This window comes from Oncorhynchus mykiss, chromosome 13 (genome assembly GCF_013265735.2).
Source record: "Oncorhynchus mykiss isolate Arlee chromosome 13, USDA_OmykA_1.1, whole genome shotgun sequence".
NCBI classification, from domain to species: Eukaryota; Metazoa; Chordata; class Actinopteri; order Salmoniformes; family Salmonidae; genus Oncorhynchus; species Oncorhynchus mykiss.
Genome location: NC_048577.1, coordinates 32,875,696 through 32,892,056, shown reverse-complemented (window position 1 = coordinate 32,892,056; position 16,361 = coordinate 32,875,696). Strand labels below are relative to the sequence as shown.

Here is a 16,361-nt window from a genome sequence, read left to right as displayed (position 1 = left end):
AAAACATGAAATGGGTGTGCAATAATTATTTGTTTACTAGCTTAGAAAGACTGTAAAAGACATGGACAGGATATCTATTCTACACAACGGCCATATGTAGCTGGTGGGGCACACATTGAGGAAAAAAAGTGCGTTGCCCGTTTAAATCTCCATCCCGACGACTTTACAGTGGTTCGACAATCCGTAGAGGTTCAGAGATCTCAAATTAAACGGAGACGACGCGACCACGAGACGTAACAGGTTAGTGCAGTCCGTTTATGTAGAATTGCGTTATGTTTTTAAATTATACGATATATTTTCAGTGGAATGGGGTGTTTTTCGTTGTGCTTTGTTTGCGTGTGGGGGCATCATGCTGTCAAGTAGTAGATGATTCCGATAATGTAGATACAGAGTCAGGCAAATACTCAAATGGATCAAGACATAGCCTAACCGAACCCAATTTCTATTAATACCTACATAATTGTGTTTCGCATTGGTTTCATGTTAAATTATGTATGCGTTTCTCTGTGTCTCGGTTGCAGACCCCCAGCGTTAGGTGTGCTGTCTGACTACCATATGTGGGCGTGAGCTATCGGCTACGCACCAAAGATAACGGTTCTCTTCAGTAATTTAAGTAAATCTAAATACACACTAATATGAAGACTGTTTTGTAATACAGTATTTTCGTTAGTGGAAAAATATAATTTGTGAATAGTGTGGTATAGTGGTGCATGCTGCAAGCAAAACAGCACAATGCGCCCCCTACACTCAGACAAACTCTTACGCACGCACACCACCTGCACACGCAGACTTTTGGCAAGGTACAGTAGGATCATAAGATCACACATGTCATGTCATGTAGGCTATAAGACGCACCTAACCATACTCTCTCTCTATCTGGGGTGTGGAGGAGTTTGCTCAGGTGTAAGAATCAGACCTTTGGAACATTGCCTTTTCTAGTTTGTATATTGTATGTTGAAGCACAAAAGTGAAAGTGGACGGTCCTTCTAATAACAAAATGACACTATTGTAGACCTCAAAATTCAAAAGGCACTCTCACATCTGAGCAATATGAGAAATGGAGAGGGATGGGAGAGAGATGGGAGGGAGAAAAGGATGGAGAGAGGAATGGTAGGGTGGGAGGAGGTGGAGGGATGAGAGAGAAGGATGGAGAGAGAAGAGAAAATATGCAAGTACCCACGTTGGTCTGCCCATTATGAGTGAGGAGAAAGGGAAAGAGAAAGGCAAAGGGAGGGAGGGAGGGAGAAGAATGGAAAGAGGATATTAACTACCCAAGTGGACTGCCTGCCCTATGGTTCGTAAACCCCCCAATATGAATGAACATGAGGAGGGAGAGAGGTGAGGCAGGAAACCTCCCTAGGGATCTGTGTGTTATTGCTGAGCTTGCATATTATCTACCGTCGGCTAGGAGCACTGTGGCGGGTGATGTGGTAGCAAGGTTGCCATTTAGTAGTAGAGCTACTGAGCTATTTCAGTAGGGGAATATTGTACAGTAAGCAGGATCTCTTTATGCCAAGAGATAAAATAGGTACAATAGTAGAAAAAGCAAGTGGATGTTTTGGGTGCTCTCTAAAGTTTTTTAGGTTATTTTCTCCATCCAATTGAAATCAGTTCAATGCAGATTAACCTTTCGGTTACTGGCCCAACACTCTAACCACTAGGCTACCTGCCACCCCAAAACGGCTGTACTATTTGCAGAGTTAGCGCCAGGTAAATGTTGCAAGTCTTAAGCCATTCAGCCAATCCTGAACCTGCGACCAAAAACTAGCTACATATGGACAGTACCAAAACAAATTAGCTAATGATTCTGTCTCTTCGCAGCAATATATATATAACATTCCATTAGTTGCAAGAATTTTGTAGAATAATTTATATTGAAAAAAGTTGACTCCAGCGTTGTTTTGTGTATCAGTTCATAAACCATGTGTCATGGATCTCTTCCCAAGTATTTTGCAATCTATATGGCACCTTCGTTAGCTATAGCCATTTGGGAGGATTTATTACACTACAAAATAAAAAAAATATTCTTAGTTTGGCCTGCACCCATGTTGAAATAAGTCTCCTCTAGTTATTGTTTGTCTGATTGTAACGGTTACTGCTTTGCTAAGGGCTCAAATACATGATTCAGTTATAAAAGCTATACTTTTTATATTGCTTCGTACTATTTGTCAGAATCATAATTCAGCATACAAGTCATCAACATTAGATGCCATTGTATCTGCCAGGTTATGGTACAACATCATGCACAGGGTATTCTGCCATGGAAATGGCTGACTGCACATCATAATCTAATGAAAATGCAGAATAAATATCCGCACACACAGACTTGCTCCTAGAAAGGGACATGTTATTTAAATGGTTTAGGTCAGACATTCCAACCATTGCTTAATTTTTGTGTTATATTCATCTTCCCCCATGTATACACTCTTAGGTTACATTTTGTGCATAAAAGACAAACAAGCCACCACATCTGTCAGTGGCTTTATGGATTGATTAACCATATTGCCCCTAGATGTCTCCAGATGTACTCCCTCTCCACCTTCTTCTTGCACAACGCCTAGCCTCTCAGCAGTGTGAATGTGCGTTAAAGGGTAGGGGTACAAAGCGGTACATCTCATTGGTTGCCTACCTCCCATGAGGGCATAATCACCTTTTCCTTTTTTCGGGTGGCCAGCTGAGAAGGCTGGAAGGCTGCTTTGTTTCCCCACCTATATCATTGGCATGAGTGGTGGAATGATGGAACGGTGTGTGTGTGTGTAGCTTAGATTAATCACCCCTGCTGACAGTGCTCCTCTACCCCCGTTCCCCCTGCTCCCCCCTCTCCATCCCAGAAGCCGCGCTGAAAATATGCATCCCGATCCCTTTCCCTAAGCATCATTACTGGTCACTATGGCGGCTGCAGACTGTACTAGCAGATCGTCATAGCAACTGGCTGACGGGGAAGAAATGAGGCAGTCCATTTCAGTGCCTTGTAAAAGTATTCACCCCTTGGGGTTTTTTCCTATTTTGTTGAATTACAACCTGCAATTTAAATGGATTTTTATTTGTATTTCATGTAATGGACATACACAAAATAGTCCAAATTGGTGAAGTGCAATGAAAAAAATTACTTGTTTCACAAAATTCAAAAAAATGTTAAACGGAAAAGTGGTGCGTGCGTATCTATGTATTCACCCCCTTTGCTATGAAGCCCCTAAATAAGATCTGGTGCAACCAATTACCTTCAGAAGTCACATAATTTGTTAAATAAAGTCCACCTGTGTGCAATTTAAGTGTCACATGATCTGTCACATGATCTCAGTATATATACACACACCTGTTCTGAAAGGCCCCAGAGTCTGCAACACAACTAAGCACCACCAAGCAAGCGGCACCATGACGACCAAGTAGCTCTCCAAACAGGTCAGGGACAAAGTTGTGGAGAAGTACAGATCAGGGTTATAATAAAAAGTATCCAAAACTTTGAACTTCCCACAGAGCACCAGAAAATCCAGTATTTAAAAATTGAAAGAATATGAGACCACAACAAACCTGCCAAGAGAGGGCCACTCACCAAAACTCACAGACCAGGCAAGGAGGGCATTAATCAGAGAGGCAACAAAGAGACCAAAGATAAGCCTGAAGGAGCTGCAAAGCTCCACAGCGGAGATTGAAGTATCTTTCCATAGAACAACTTTAAGCTGTAAACTCCACAGAGCTGGGCTTTACGGAAGAGTGGCCAGAAAAATGCCATTGCTTAAAGAAAAAAATGAGCAAACACGTTTGGTGTTTGCCAAAAGGCGTGTAGGAGACTCCCCAAACATATGGAAGAAGGTACTCTCGTCAGATGTTACTAAAAATTCAGCTTTTGGGCCATCAAGAAAAACACTATGTCTGGCACAAACACAACATCTCTCATCACCCGAAAACACCATCCCCACAGTGAAGCATGATGGTGGCAGCATTATGCTGTGGGATGTTTTTCATTGGCAGGGACTGGAAAACTGGTCCGAATTGAAGGAATGATGGATGGAGCTAATACAGAGAAATTCTTGAGGGAAACCTGTTTCAGTCTTCCAGAGATTTGAGACTGGGACGGAGGTTCACCTTCCAGCAGGACAATGACCCTAAGCATACTGCTAAAGCGACACTCGAGTGTTTAAGGGGAAACATTTAATTGTCTTGGAATGGCCTAGTCAAAGCCCAGACCTCAATCCAATTGAGAATCTGTGATATAATTTAAAGATTTCTGTACACCAGCAGGAACCCATCCAACTTGAAGGAGCTGGTGCAGTTTTGCCTTGAAGAATGGGCAAAAATCCCAGTGGCTAGATGTGCCAATCTTATAGAGACATATCCCAAGAGACTTCCAGCTGAAATTGCTGCAAAAGGTGGCTCTACAAAGTATTGACTTTGAGGGGTGAATAGTCATGCACATTCAAGTTTTATTTTTTTTGTCTTATTTCTTGTTTGTTTCACAATAAAATATTTTGCATCTTCAAAGTGGTAGGCATTTTGTGTACATCAAATGATGCAAACCCACAAAAAAAATATTTATTTTATTCCAGGTTGTAAGGCAACAAAATAGGAAAAATGCCAAGGGGGAGCTAGGCTTGTCTGACCACAGATCTATAGGTCGATAGCCCTAGGAGATGTGTTATACAGCAGCTCTGTCTATCAGTCATAGTGTGTGCAGATAAAGCCGATCGACCACACTCAGTCCTTGGCGTCAGAATAGCATCATGGGAGACCTGTGGTTTCTGGCATACTGCAGATTTTATTGGACTGGACCTCTGTGTGTATGTCTCTGTGTGTGTGTGTGTATGCTTGCGTGCATATGTACACTGTACATACGTGCATGCATGTGTGTGTGTGCCTGTTGTGGCTCTCCCTACAAAGGGGCTATTTTCAGCCCTAGCTTATTAGAGTAGATCAGCGGACAGAGAGGAAAGGAGAGCTGCTGGCTTACTATGGGATGGATGTAAGGTAGCCATCGCCAGCCAAGCGCACACATGGAAGTTGGAACACCATTAAATCTAATGAAATATTTCACAGGACAGATACTGTATGGCTGGATTCACTGACACAGGACATATTTCTCTTCTTACCATTTTACAGATAAAGTATATTTTCTTTTACGACTGTTTTGACAAGTCCTACAATTCTTCTGAAATGAAATGTTATTCGAAGATGAGCAATGACATTTTCACTCCTTATCACATTCATCAGTTGAGTCCATCTATTCAAATGTAATTGGTGCCACTGTCTATTTTAAATCAAACCAACTATTACTTTGGGAAAATATGCCTCAAAAATGTTTTGTGGGGGTAATAGGTAGGCCTAAGGCCACTCGTCACCGATGTTGTGTAATGGGTCTGCTGTTGGTCAGTGTGTTGTTGTTGACCACATGACTGCCCTCTGACAAGATGTGTTAATAGGCTACTGAGGGGGTTAACAGGCTACCTGAGTTCAAGGGTCACTCATTAAAAATGTTTCAGCAGCAATGGTTCTCTATTTTGACTTTAGTCCAGCAGTATGAGAGAAGAAACATTTGCGGTCACGAGAGTTTGTGGTCGTCATACCGATTAATTTGTTTGTTGCTAAATCTTTTGTTTGCGGCTACACACATATTATGCTTTCCATTTTGTTCAAAGTAGCCTGAATCCTAACTACAGTGATTTTGGTCACGATTCACTTGAAAGTTCATGTTAATGTTAATGTAAATCCTTACTTTGCTGGTTCTTGACTGTAATTGTAGAGGGGTCATTCGTGTTTTGGTTGTTGTTGATTTGGCATGTTTCAATGGCTTGAATGAAAAAGTCAATGTTGCCAAAGCGAAGTGATGCGCATAACAATTATGAAAACAACAGCGACAAGAATAAGAGCAGTACCTATAATAGTAAAGAAAACACATACATATATATATATATATATATATACATATATATACACATATACATATACATATATATATATACATACACATATATATATATATATATATATACATATATATATATATATATATATATATATATATATATATATATACATATATATATATATATATATATATATATATATATATATATATATATATATATATATATACACATATATACATATATACATATATACATATATACATATATACATACATATATACATACATACATATATACATATATATATATATATATATACACAACAGATTAAACAAATAAATATCTAATACAGAAGTGTAATAACTGTATTAATGGTAGAAGGAGGTGTAATCTATGTGAGTCATTCAAGAGTCACTCCTCATGTCATACTGCCTGTCTTGCTGCCTCAGAAGTATAAGGGAACTCGTCCTCCTCTTCTGAGGAGGAGTAGCGAGAAGAATCGGAGGACCGATGCGCAGCGTGGTAAGTGTCCATCATGTTTATTCAAACACAACACTGGAACAAAACAATAAACGTGAATAAACGAAACAGTCCCGTGTGGTAACAAACACTGACACGGAAGACAAACACCCACAACTCAAAAGTGAAACCAGGCTACCTAAGTATGATTCTCAATCAGGGACAACGATTGACAGCTGTCTCTGATTGAGAACCATACTAGGCCGAACACAGAAATCCCAAATTATAGACAAACGAACATAGACAACCCACCCAACTCACGCCCTGACCATACTAAAACAAAGATATAATAACAGAACTAAGGTCAGAACGTGACAAGAGTCTGTAAATGAGGGGAATCTGGCCGATATCTTTCTAGCAGACGTTATCAAAACACTTTGAAGCCGCAAAATGGCTTCTTACAGCAAGTGTGTTGGTAGAGTACATTTGTCTGCCTGATTTGTCTGTCTGCCGCCTCAGGCTCTATTGTTTGCTTAAGTAGGATTTTCTGCTCTTTATTCTGCTCCTTTAATTTTACTCTCGCTCCCTTTCTGTGTATCTCTCCTGCACTCTCTCATCTTGCTATCTAACTCCCATTGTATGTCTCTCTCGCTCTCTCATCTTGCTATCTAACTCCCATTCTCTCTCTCTCATCTTGCTATCTAACTCCCATTCTCTCTCTCTCTCAATTCAATTTCAATTCAAGGGCTTTATTGGAATGGGAAACATGTGTTAACATTGCCAAAGCAAGTGAGGTAGACAACATACAAAGTGAATATATAAAGTGAAAAACAACAAAAATTAACAGTAAACATTACACATACAGAGGTTTCAAAACAGTAAAGACATATATATATATAATATGACATTTGTACAGTGTTTTAACAATGTACAAATGGTTAAAGGACACAAGATAAAATAAATAAGCATAAATATGGGTTGTATTTACAATGGTGTGTGTTCTTCACTGGTTGCCCTTTTCTCGTGGCAACAGGTCACAAATCTTGCTGCTGTGATGGCACACTGTGGAATTTCACCCAGTAGATATGGGAGTTTTTCAAATTTGGATTTGTTTTCGAATTCTTTGTGGATCTGTGTAATCTGAGGGAAATATGTCTCTCTAATATGGTCATACATTGGGCAGGAGGTTAGGAAGTGCAGCTCAGTTTCCACCTCATTTTGTGGGCAGTGAGCACATAGCCTGTCTTCTTTTGAGAGCCATGTCTGCCTACGGCGGCCTTTCTAAATAGCAAGGCTATGCTCACTGAGTCTGTACATAGTCAAAGCTTTCCATCATTTTGGGTCAGTCACAGTGGTCAGGTATTCTGCCGCTGTGTACTCTCTGTTTAGGGCCAAATAGCATTCTAGTTTGCTCAGTTTTTTTGTTAATTCTTTCCAATGTGTCAAGTAATTATCTTTTTGTTTTCTCATGATTTGGTTGGGTCTAATTGTGCTGTTGTCCTGGGGCTCTGTAGGGTGTGTTTGTGTTTGTGAACAGAGCCCCAGGACCAGCTTGCTTAGGGGACTCTTCTCCAGGTTCATCTCTCTGTAGTTGATGGCTTTGTTATGGAAGGTTTGTGAATCACTTTGTGGTTGTAGAATTTAACGGCTCTTTTCTGGATTTTGATAATTAGTGGGTATCGGCCTAATTCTGCTCTGCATGCATTATTTGGTGTTCTACGTTGTACACGGAGGATATTTTTGCAGAATTCTGCGTGCAGAGTCTCAATTTGGTGTTTGTCCCATTTTGTGAAGTCTTGGTTGGTGAGCGGACCCCAGACCTCACAACCATAAAGGGCAATGGGCTCTATGACTGATTCAAGTATTTTTAGCCAAATCCTAATTGGTATGTTGAAATGTATGTTTCTTTTGATGGCATAGAATGCCCTTCTTGCCTTGTCTCTCAGATCGTTCACAGCTTTGTGGAAGTTACCTGTGGCGCTGATGTTTAGGCCAAGGTATGTATAGTTTTTTGTGTGCTCTAGGGCAACAGTGTCTAGATGGAATTTGTATTTGTGGTCCTGGTGACTGGACCTTTTTTGGAACACCATTATTTTGGTCTTACTGAGATTTACTGTCAGGGCCCAGGTCTGACAGAATCTGTGCATAAGATCTAGGTGCTGCTGTAGGCCCTCCTTGGTTGGTGACAGAAGCACCAGATCATCGGCAAACAGCAGACATTTGACTTCGGATTCTAGCAGGGGGAGGCCGGGTGCTGCAGACTTTTCTAGTGCCCGCGCCAATTCGTTGATATATATGTTGAAGAGTGTGGGGCTTAAGCTGCATCCCTGTCTAACCCCACGACCCTGTGTGAAGAAATGTGTGTGTTTTTTGCCAATTTTAACTGCACACTTGTTGTTTGTGTACATGGATTTTATAATGTTGTATGTTTTACCCCCAACACCACTTTCCATCAGTTTGTATAGCAGACCCTCATGCCAGATTGAGTCGAAGGCTTTTATGAAATCAACAAAGCATGAGAAGACTTTGCCTTTGTTTTGGTTTGTTTGGTTGTCAATTAGGGTGTGCAGGGTGAATACATGGTCTGTTGTATGGTAATTTGGTAAAAAGCCAATTTGACATTTGCTCAGTACATTGTTTTCATTGAGGAAATGTACGAGTCTGCTGTTAATAATAATGCAGAGGATTTTCCCAAGGTTACTGTTGACACATATTCCACGGTAGTTATTGGGGTCAAATTTGTTGCCACTTTTGTGGATTGGGGTGATCAGTCCTTGGTTCCAAATATTGGGGAAGATGCCAGAGCTAAGTATGATGTTAAAGAGTTTTAGTATAGCCAATTGGAATTTGTTGTCTGTATATTTGATCATTTCATTGAGGATACCATCAACACCACAGGCCTTTTTGGGTTGGAGGGTTTTTATTTTGTCCTGTAACTCATTCAATGTAATTGGAGAATCCAGTGGGTTCTGGTAGTCTTTAATAGATGATTCTAAGATCTGTATTTGATCATGTATATGTTTTTGCTCTTTATTCTTTGTTATAGAGCCAAAAAGATTGGAGAAGTGGTTTACCCATACATCTCCATTTTGGATAGATAATTCTTCTTGTTGTTGTTTGTTTAGTGTTTTCCAATTTTCCCAGAAGTGGTTAGAGTCTATGGATTCTTCAATTGCATTGAGCTGATTTCTGACATGCTGTTCCTTCTTTTTCCGTAGTGTATTTCTGTATTGTTTTAGTGATTCACCATAGTGAAGGCGTAGACTCAGGTTTTCCGGGTCTCTATGTTTTTGGTTGGACAGGTTTCTCAATTTCTTTCTTAGATTTTTGCATTCTTCATCAAACCATTTGTCATTATTGTTAATTTTCTTTGGTTTTCTATTTGAGATTTTTAGATTTGATAGGGAAGCTGAGAGGTCAAATATACTGTTAAGATTTTCTACTGCCAAGTTTACACCCTCACTATTACAGTGGAACGTTTTACCCAGGAAATTGTCTAAAAGGGATTGAATTTGTTGTTGCCTAATTGTTTTTTGGTAGGTTTCCAAACTGCATTCCTTCCATCTATAGCATGTTACTCAGTTCCTTTGGCTTTGATGCCTCATGATTGAGTATTGCTCTGTTTAAGTAGACTGTGATTTTGCTGTGGTCTGATAGGGGTGTCAGTGGGCTGACTGTGAACGCTCTGAGAGACTCTGGGTTGAGGTCAGTGATAAAGTAGTCTACAGTACTACTGCCAAGAGATGAGCTGTAGGTGTACCTACCTAGGAGTCCCCTCGAAGCCTACCGTTGACTATGTACATACCCAGCGTGCGACAGAGCTGCAGGAGTTGTGACCCGTTTTTGTTGGTTATGTTGTCATAGTTGTGCCTAGGGGGGCATATGTGGGAGGGAATGCTGTCACCTCCAGGCAGGTGTTTGTCCCCCTGTGTGCTGAGGGTGTCAGGTTCTTATCCGGTTCTGGCATTTAGGATCGCCACAGACTTGTCCCTGGGCCTGGAAATGATTGATTTCCCCCTCCAGGATGGAGAAGCTGTCTTCATTAAAATATGGGGATTCTAGTGGGGGGATATAGGTAGCACACAGGAGGACATTTTTCTCTGTTAGGATAATTTCCTTTTGAATTTCTAGCCAAATGTAGAATGTTCCTGTTTTGATTAATTTAATGGAGTGAGTTAGATCTGCTCTATACCAAATTAGCATACCCCCTGAGTCCCTTCCCTGTTTCACACCTGGTAGTTTGGTGGATGGGACTACCAGCTCTCTGTAACCTAGAGGGCAACCAGTGGGTCTGTCTCCTCTATACCAGGTTTCTTGCAGGATGACAATGTCTGTATTACCGATTTCTTTGGTGAAGTCCGGGTTTCTGCTCTTTAGGCCAAAGGCAGATGACCTCAGGCCTTGGATATTCCAGGATAATATAGTGAAGGCTTTTTGTTCCATAGAGTGTCCAATGTTGTTGGTCGTGGTTTGGCCTCAGGCCAGTAAGTGTGAGCAGTGGTGGGTGTTATATGGGGCTTTTGGTGACAAAACGGATGTCACTGTGATAACTGCATGCAGTCTTTCTGAGTAGTGTTGGAGGCTATTTTGTAAATGACATTGCCGAAGTCGAGGATCAGTAGGATAGTCAGTTTTACGAGGGTATGTTTGACAGCGCGAGTGAAGGAGGCTTTCTTGCGAAATAGGAAGCCGATTCTAGATTTAATTTTGGATTGGAGATGTTTAATATGAGTCTGGAAGGAGAGTTTCCAGTCTCGCCAGACACGTGGTATTTGTAGTTGTCCACATATTCTAAGTCTGAACCGTACAGAGTAGTGATGCTGTCGGGCGGGCGGATGCAGGCAGCGATCGGTTGAAAAGCATGCATTTAGTTTTACTAGTGTTTAAGAGGAGTTGGAGGCCAGAACTGGAGGTTAGTTAACACAGTGTCCAAAGAAGGGCCAGATGTATACAGAATGGTGTTGTCTGCGTAGAGGTGGATCAGGGAGTCACCCACAGCAAGAGCGACATCATTGATACATACAGAGAACAGAGTCGGCTCGAGAATTGAACCCTGTGGTACCCCCATAGAGACTGCCAGAGGTCCAGTCAACAGGCCCTCCGATTTGACACACTGAACTCTATTAGAGAAGTAGTAGGTGAACCAGGCGAGTCAGTCAGACTCAACAACCAAGGCTGTTGAGTTTGCCGATAAGAATACGGTGATTGACTTCTGGCAATGGTGAAGCTCTAACAAGACGTGTCTGCATAGCATCCTCGAACTCTCAAACAATATTATGGCATTTTGACACGGTTTACCTGTTCGTTAATAGTGAGCTGGACGTTTAAACATCTTTTGTGTCGCCAAAGCAAAGGATTCCCAATATGTCAAAGCCTTAGACGAGGCATGGAAAATGTCCCTCTCTGACAGCCCTTCTTCGGCCTCGGTGGATGCTAGCTCGGAAGAAGAACCAGCATGGTTCAGAATGGAGATGAACAAGGGTATAACAAAAATCCAAGAGACACTTTCTGAACACCTCTGAAAAATGTATGTACTGGTCGATAAACTCCACGAAGACCAGAAAGTCACAAAGGGATGAGTGACAAAGTTAGAAGAGGAGAAATTTGATTATTACGAACATTTCCGAAGGCGCTCAAATCTGAGATTTCAAGGTTTCCTGGAGGCCGGGGAGGGAAGAGACGCGATCTCCATTCTACAGGAATGGATTCCCAAAATTCTGGATCTAAATTAAATAGTTATGTTAGTTATGTGGCTTTTGACTGGGTTTCAAGCCTAACTGTTGTTTATATTACTTCAGGGAATTTTAGCACTATTACGTTGGCTGGCTTGTTTATTGTTTGAGATGTATGCTAGCGTTAGTGATACCGAGGCAGGGATAAGCTGCACACTGGCTGGCCGCCTAATTGCCAGCTGGCTGATAGCTTTACACTTGTGTATGTGTGTATATATAATATTTTGGGGAGAGGGTGAACTCAGGAGGATGGTGATCGTTTAACTACTTGTCCCTATTTTATATTTGAGAGATGATAGTTATCGTCTGGTAAAGGTTTTTGTTTATACATCCTAGCTTGATGTCTTTTTGCCTGACCTGCTGGGGTGCTTTTGTGGTCATCGATGTTGTCGCCGCGCAGCACAGGTTTCAGGGCGCATTGGGGAATGCCGATTGGTTGACACTTGGGTGTGCGGGTAGGCTCTGTTGGTGACTATGAACGCATCTGAGGTTTTTGTTGTTGTTGTTGAGACATGCTCAAGTGGGGCTAAATAGTCTGGTCATTATTTGTTGTAATCAAATTGTATTTTGTTACTTGACGAACAATTTTTTCATGCTACAAGGAACAGTCAATGTACTTCTAATTCCATCTACATGTCATTTAGAATTAACCTAATTCGAGCGATGCTATGCATAGCAGGTACATCTAGCTTAAAGTCTAGCGTCTAAGGATATGAGTTCTTTAACTCCCTCAGTTGGGGAGGAGGTTGGGTAGGTTTGTGGTAGGGTCAGGGTATTAGCTCACAAGATGTTTACTACTTTATACTTCATCATTTCATTTTGTACAAGTTGTAGACTCAATGCAATTTGGTTTTTCTTTTTCCCCATGTCTTATTTTCTTTAAAGATGTCGGCACCTAATATCTATACATTTATGACACTTAACATTAAGGTACTAAATGCCCAGTCAAGTGTACTATTCATCTTTCACCTCTCGGGCAAGAGGGGTGGCCATACTCATGAATAAGCATTGCCCCTTCCAGATACAATCTCAGATTAAAGACAAAGGGGGTAGGTTTGCTATCATTCAAGGTTTCATTAACATGGAGCCCATTATCATTGTGAATATGTATGGGCCTAAACATGATGATCCTAAATTGTTACCAAGACATCTTTTTGAAGTTAATGTGCCCATCATCAGAGATCATAATGGCAAGGGGTTTTAACTTGGTACTGGACCCTTCCAGTGATAGATATTCCTCTAATAGTATCAACCTCACACAGGCAGCTAAAATGTTAAATGCAGAAATGAAACATTTTGGACTTCTGGAGATTTCACAACCAAAAGGTTAAAGAATACTCATTTTACTCCCCTGTCCATAACAGTTACTTTCATTTACGTATTTCTTATTCCTGCAGCCAAGGAAAGTTTAACTACTGGGTGTAAGTACTTACCAAGATGTATATCAGATCATTCTGCCCTGCTGGCTTCAGTACCACTCAGTAAAACACAACCACCCTCAAGAAGATGGAGGTTTGGCACATACTTACTAAATAATCCCACATTTGTAACATTTCTGAACACTCATATAGACATATTTTTTAGCACCGATAACAACTCTGCCCCCCCCCCCCCCCCCCCCCCAAATCATAGCCTTTAGTTCAGGTGCTCGTAAGATGTATAAGGCTCAAGTAGATTCAATGGAAAATGGACATAGTGTAACATTTGACGACTCAACTCTACAAAAATTTGACTCGATTGGAACATAACACCCTGATGACCCATAAAGTGGAAAATGCTCTTCGGAGAACAAAACAAAACTACTACGAACATGGAGATGAAGCAGGAAAGTTGCTTGCTTGGCAGATAAGAGAGTTAGAGTAGAGTTATGAGCTCTATTAAGCTACCCAATAACACAGTTGTTCAATCCTGAGAAAATTAATCTAGTCTTCAGGGAGTTTTATAAAACATTGTACAAGTCTGAAGGGGATGTCCCTGCCACAATGCATGAGTTTTTGAACAAACTCAATTTACAAACTTTAAGTGATGAGGATAGAGAGCACCTGGAGAAAGAGATTACCTCAGAGGAAATTAGGGAATCCATTTTCAACACTGCTTGAGGAAAATCACCAGGGTTAGACGGATTCCCTATTGAATTCTATCGATCCTTTTTACCCAAACTAATTGAGCCTTTCTGCAGTATGTTTAATTATGCCATAGAGACAGAAAAGCTCCCAGACACATTTGAACAGGCACTGATCACAGTTTTGTTAAAATCTGGGAAAGATCCTCTGCTTTGTGGGTCATATCTCTATTGAACACTTCATACAAGATTCTTGCGAAACTCATAGCTCTTAGACTGGATAAGGTTCTTCCGGACTTGGTTGATGTGGACTAAACAGGCTTTGTAAGAAACCGCTCATCTCCTGATAATATCAGAGGATTATTTAATATTATGTATTATGACCAAGAATCTGTAGTGGCGGGTTCATTAGATGCTGAAAAATATTGACCGTATAGCATGGAACTACCTGTTTGAAGTTTTACAGATGATGAATATTGGACCTAAGTATGTAGGTCTGATTAGATTACTGTACAAATGTCCGGTAGACTAATGGGAACATTTCCTCACAGTTCTCCCTATCACGTGGCACAAGACAGGGTGGTCCCGCAAGTCCGCTCCTTTTTTTCTTTGGCTATAGAGCCACTGGCAGAAGCTTTAAGATCTCATCCATCCATCCATGGTGTTCGTATAGGTGGGCGTGAACATCTTGTCTCGCTCTATGCCGATGACATTTTTCTTTACCTCGCTAAACCAGAAATTTCACTCCGAACATGAGTTGACATCCTGAAAGAATATGGGACCTTTTCAGGATATAAAATAAACCTATTGAATAGTATAATTATGCCTTTTAACAGGGCAGCTATGCAGAACTCTACCTGACATTCAGTTGTTTTACTGGGCATCTCAGTTAAAGGCTGTGTGGGTATGACAAGATACAACACCAAGTTCACCCTCTTGGAGACAGATAGAGGAGTGTCTGACCCCTGCCACATTGGCATCTATACCTTATATTAGCCCACCTAAAGCTTTCAAGGTCTCATAAACAACCCTTTCATTAAAAACACTTTAAATACATGGATTGAAGTCTGTAAACAAACAGAAGGGCTTAGATCTATATATGAACAAACACCTTTGTATAATAACCCCATCTTACCCAAAGCCCTGAGAGATGGTATTATTTTCTTGGTTCAAAGGAATTTGGTAATCTCTATAGAGAAGGTGAACTACTATCCTTTCCACAACTGGCATCTCATTTTCAGTTACCTCAACTCATTTCTTTAAATTAAATACCGCCAGGTTAGGCATTATATTGCCACACATCAGGGAGGTAGGATTCATCCCATGAGTAAACCTATAACTGATTAACTGTGGCTGGAAAGGAAAGGGTTAAAAGGTGTCATTTCTTACATGTACCCTCGGCTTCAAGCTCTGTTGGGGAACGATGAACCTCTGAACGCTTGCATGAAGTGGCATGATGACTTTTGCATGACGTGGCATGATGACCTTTGCATGACGTGGCATGATGACCTTTGCATGACGTGGCATGATGACCTTTGCATGACGTGGCATGATGTCTCGTTGAGGATGAGAAATGGGGAAAGCTCTTTTTTAGATGCTCAGGGTCTTTCATTTAACACAAGGCATCAGAGAGACTGTATAAGATCAATTCTAAATATTCAACATTTTTCCTAAGGTGTAAAACGGGAGTGGGCACACTTATGCATATGTTTTTGTCCTGCCCTGAACTATGCAATTATTGGAAAGACATTATTCAGATCTTATCACAGGTCACTAATATGACGGTACAAACTAAATCCTTCCCTTATTCTTCTTGGAGATGATTCTGTTCTACCAGTTAATATTTGTAGCAAAACCAGATCCATTACATTGGCAGTCATTGCAGACAATAAATGCACAGCTAGAGACGTCACCTTAGCTGCCTCATTACTTCGTCATTCATATAATGTTATTATTTATTTTTGTGTTGAATGATTTTTTTTCTAGCATGGAATGTGAAGGTCATTCTGGTTATTTTTGTTGTTGTTAATGAGTGAAGCTAATACCGGTAGAGGGGAGGGAGGGGGGTGTTCCTGTGTTGGGGAGGGAAGGGTTTTGCACGATGTGCCCCCATGTAGCATGGTGTTTTGTGTAGGTGGAAGGAGTAAAGGGGCATTATCTGTGTCATATTTTTCTGATTGTTAAATTGTAAAAAGAGAAATGGCAATAAATTTATTGTAAAAAAAAATAATTTAAGAATACGGT

General features: G+C 40.8%; 1 protein-coding gene across 3 annotated transcripts in view; it reads left to right on the top strand.

The window, feature by feature from the left end:
- Positions 1 to 76: 76 nt before the first annotated feature.
- Positions 77 to 16,361, top strand: part of LOC110486143 (MAGUK p55 subfamily member 2) — a 38,080-nt gene continuing 21,795 nt past the window's right edge. For 2 of the 3 annotated variants that reach the window (XM_036940798.1, XM_036940796.1), the window contains exon 1: positions 77 to 240. The gene's annotated coding sequence lies outside the window, so the exon portion shown is untranslated. The remainder of the gene's footprint in view (positions 241 to 16,361) is intronic. The other variant, XM_036940797.1, reaches the window with a different exon arrangement.